The sequence below is a fragment of the Tachyglossus aculeatus genome (assembly GCF_015852505.1).
Source record: "Tachyglossus aculeatus isolate mTacAcu1 chromosome 12 unlocalized genomic scaffold, mTacAcu1.pri SUPER_6_unloc_3, whole genome shotgun sequence".
Classification (NCBI taxonomy): domain Eukaryota; kingdom Metazoa; phylum Chordata; class Mammalia; order Monotremata; family Tachyglossidae; genus Tachyglossus; species Tachyglossus aculeatus.
The window spans coordinates 6241800-6246571 of NW_024044830.1; the positions used below are offsets into that span (position 1 = coordinate 6241800).

Here is a 4772-nt window from a genome sequence, read left to right on the forward strand (position 1 = left end):
CCCAGTCTTGCGCTTCCCTCCGAGCCCGCTGGTGGCTCTCAGGGGAAAAGAACCGAGTAGCATTGATAGAGCTGTACTCCTTGTATACAGCACGGGAGGGTACACAGAAGTAGAAGGTGCGATTTATGAGAAACCGCTACTTCTACATCAGGATCCCCAGAATCCAAGGTTAATAATTACATAATTACGGTATGTATTAATCACTTACTATGTACCAAGTACTCTGCTAAACGCTAAGGTAGATACAAGATGGTTATATCAGATCCAGTCCCTGTCCAACTCCAGGCCCACGATCTATGAACTAGATGAAGAAACAGGCAAAGAAAGGTGAAATGAGTTGCTCAGGGTTCCACAGCAGGGACAAAACAGAACTGTACTCTCTCAAGTGCTTAATACAGTGCTCTGCACATAGTAAATGTGTACTACATACCATTAATGATGATGATGATGATGATGTGATTTAAGCCCCGTCTCCAGATTCCTGGCCCCCAGTTCTCTTTACTAGGGCACTCTACCTCTCTGACTCCATGCTGCCACCTCTTTTTCTGTAGTTTACCTTTATGGTGCTCATACTGGAGGAGAGTAGGTCATTGCATCCATCCCTCTGCCCATAAAGTGGCCAACTTCTATAGATGGTTTTAAGAGGGCTTCCTTAGCCTTGATTCTGTTGAAAAGTGCTCTCTGTTGTCTAGCCTAATCCTTCTTGCTGGAGCTCCAGTAAACGCCACTCTCTGGCCCTCTCAATGCTCAGAGAAGAAAAGGTACATCGCAAGGTAGTGTAAAGGAGAGTGAAGTGGTTTGGTCCAGTGTACAATTATTATTATTATTATTATTATTGTGGTATTTGTTAAGTGCTTAGTACAGTGCCAGGCACTGTACTAAGTGCTGGGATAGATGCAAGATTAACGGGTCAGATCTAGTCCCTGTCCCATGTGGGGCTCACAGATTCATCCACATTTTTCAGATGAGATAACTGAGGCACAGAGAAGTTAAGTGCTTGCCCAAGGTCATCCAGCAGAAAAGTGGCAGAGCCAGGATTAGAACCCAGGTTCTCTGACTTCCAGGTCCATGCTCTTTTCACTAGACTATGCTGCTTCTTTGCAAGTGGGAGGGACTAGCTACCACCACTACCATTACTGCTAGTAATATTATCTTGATCACTACTAGTACCAGAAATAGCATTTATTAAGCACTTACTATATGCAGAGTACTGTACTAAGCACTGGGAAAGAGTACACAAGAGGGAATTAGGCACAGATCCTGTCCCTTGAGAGGCTCACAATCTATGAATAAAGATGGGGCAGAGTACTTGAGACACACAATGAGGAGAATGAAACAATAAAACATTAAGACAGCATAAGAGACAAGGACAAATGCACATAACACGAAATAAAAAACATAGGTCATTAGGGAGCCGTGACTGGAGGAGCATAATTTCAGTTTCTCTATGATTTGGAGTTCATGGCATACCCTAAGTCACAGCAGTGGTGACCACAGTCACTAGCCTTACGAAGGATTAAGGAAGTCTCATGCTGCAGATGTTGGGGAGAATGGTCAGTAGATAATGTTCTTATCCTGACCCTAATCTCTTATCATGGTTCCTCTTATACTTTCAACAAAATGATAAACCATTCCTCCTCGTTGTAGGGACGCTACACACGAATGATAAGAGAAACAGTGTTTCCTCGTGGATAAAGCATGGGCCTGGGAGTCAGAAGGAGCTGGGTTCTCATCCTGACTCTGCCACTCACCGCTTTGTGATTTTGGGCAAGTCACTTCACTTCTCTGGGTCTCGATGATCTCATTTGTAAAATGGGCATTAAGAGTGTAAGCTCCATGTGGGAAAGGGACTGTGTCCAAACCAGTTTGCTTGTAATAATAATAATAATAATAGTAGTAATAATAATAATAATGTTATTTGTTAAGCACTTCCTATGTGCCAGCACTGTACTAAGTGCTGGAGTGGAGACAAGCATGTCGGTTTGGACACTGTCCCCATCCAACACAGGGCTCACAGTCTCAATCCCCATTCTACAGATTCGTTAAAAAATTCAATCGTATTTATTGAGCGCTTACTGTGTGCGGAGCACTATATTAAACGCTTGGGAAGTACAAATCAGCAATACATAGAGAAGGTCCCTACCCAATAATAGCCTCAAGGTCTAGAAGACGGGCTCACAGTCTGATGAGGTAACTGAGGCCCAGAGAAGTGAAGTGACTTCACACAGCAAACAAATAGCAGAGCCGGAGTTAGAACCCATCACCTTTCGACTCCCAGACCTGTGCTCTACCCACTACGCTATCGCTGCTTCTCACCGCTGTGCTTAGTACAGTGCCTGGAACATAGTAAACACTTAACAAATACTATCATTATTATTACTATGAATAATAATAATGATGCCGTGGGTCTTCATTAACTCATGCCTGGAAGTGTAATATAGGAAGTCGATGCCATTCTCTTTACCTACAGTTTTGTTGGATACCTGATATATTCTGTGTAGTTTTTTCTACTGTTACTTTCGATTTTCTGGCTAGCTTCCCTTCGCTTCCTACACCAGGAACTCATATACTAGCTGGAGCAGCGGGTCCACTGTCCCTTTCTTCTTTCAGGTGGCCTTGCTCTTTCTCCCAGGCCTCAGTAATTGGACTCTGAGTTGCCCTAGCAACTGGCATTCACTGCAGGCAATGGTACCTTGGAACATAGGCTTGCCAACAGGCAACTAGACTACTACTACTATAATTACTACTAATAGAACGGTTACTAGTACTACTAGCAATAATAGTAGCTATGCTATTAATAGTAATGATAATAAGAGCTATCTAGTACTAAAAGTAGTAGCAGCAGCAGCAGTAGCAGCAGCAGCAGCAGCAGCAGCAGCAGTAGTAGTAGTAGTAGTAGTTGTTGTTGTTGTTGTAGTAGTAGTTGTAGTAGGGTACAGCGTGGTTCAGTGGAAAGAGCCCGGGCTTGGGAGTTAGAGGCCGTGGGTTCTAGCCCAGCTCCACCACTTCTCTGCTGTGTGACTTTGGGTACGTCACTTAACTTCTCTGTGCCTCGGTTACCTCACCTGGAAAATGGGGATTAAGATAGTGAGCCACACGTGGGACAACCTAATCACCTTGTATCCCCCCAGGGCTTAGAAGGGTGTTTCACGCATAGTTAGTGCTTAACAAATGCCATTATCATTATTATATTATTATTAATAATAATAGTAGTAGTAGAAATAGCAGTAGCACTGATGAGAAACAGTATGACCTGGTGGATAGGGCACAGGCCTGGGAGTCAGAAGGACCTGGATTCTAATCCCGGCTCCACCACATGTCTCCTGTGTAACCTTGGGCAAGTCACTTCACTTCTCTGGACCTCAGTTACCTCTTCTGTAAAATGCGAATTAAGACTGTGAGTTCCATGAGGAACCTGTGCTATGTCCAACCTGATTATCTTATTCCTATCCCAGTACTTAGTACAATGCCTGGTACTTAGTAAACACTTAACAAATACCATTTTCATTACCACTATTACCTCTTCTGCTGTCAAATTAACATGGTCTTTGCTCCTCAGCAGACCTCCAGGATGGGCAGTGAGGGAGAAGCCAACCGGTCGGTGGGAACCTACTTCATCTTCGTGGGGCTCAGGGTCAGCCCAGAACTCCAGACCTTCATCTTCTTAGCTTTCCTGGTGGCCTACTGTCTGGTGCTAGTGGGGAACGTCAGCATGACAGCCGTGATCCAAGGGGACCTCCGGCTCCATGCCCCTGTGTACTTCTTCCTCCAGAACCTGTCCTTCCCTGACCTTTGTTACACCTCCACCTTCACCCCCAAGGCACTGGCCAGCTTCTGGGAACAGGGTCGGTTCATTTCCTTCGCTGGTTGTGCTGACCAGTTCTTCCTGTTCACTACCTTCATTGTGACCGAGGCCTTCGTCCTGACGACCATGGCCTATGACAGACTGGTCGTTATCTGCTCGCCATTCCTCTACTCCTCCCGCATGTCTCAGTCCCTCTGCATCTGGCTAGTGGATTGCTCATATGCCTGTGGCTGTATCAGCTCCACTCACCAGTCTACCATGACATTCTCTGTGACTTTCTGTGCTTCACGGGTCATCGAACACTTCTACTGCGATGTCCAGCCACTCCGCCGGATCACGTACTCCGACACCTCCATCCAGGAGTCCATGACCTTTGTCCTTTCCGTAGTCATCATCCTACCCACGTCCTGGTTATCCTGAGCTCTTACATCTTCATTGGCTCTGCCATCCTGAAGATCTACTCCTCTGAGGGGCACAAGAAGGCTGCCTCCACCTGTGGCTCTCATCTGGGCCTTGTGAGCCTCTTCTATGGAACCGTGGCTTTCGTTTACCTCACCCCACCCTAATCCCCTGAGTGTCGCAAGGTGGCTGCCATGTGTTACACCCTCATCACCCCCATGCTGAACCCCATCGTGATTACTATGTGCCAAGCACTGTTCTAAACGCTAGGGTAATAATTACAATAATGGCATTTATTAAGAGCTTACTATGTGCAATGCACTGTTCTAAGCGCTGGGGAGGTTACAAAGTAATCAGTTTGTTCCACAGGGGGTAGAGACAAATCAATCAGGTTGGACACAGCCCCTGCCCCACATGGGGCTCACACTCTTTATCCCCATTTTACAGATGAGGTAATTGAGGCCCCAAGAAATTAAGTGACTTGCTCAGGGTCACACAACAGACATGTGGCAGAGCTGGGATTAGAACCCAGGTCCTTCTGACTCCCAGACCAGTATTGTATTGACTA

General features: G+C 45.9%; 1 pseudogene; it reads left to right on the forward strand.

Annotated features, from left to right (window-relative positions):
- Positions 1-3571: 3571 nt before the first annotated feature.
- On the forward strand, positions 3572-4440 carry LOC119921566 (annotated as a pseudogene).
- The last annotated feature ends 332 nt before the right edge of the window (positions 4441-4772 follow it).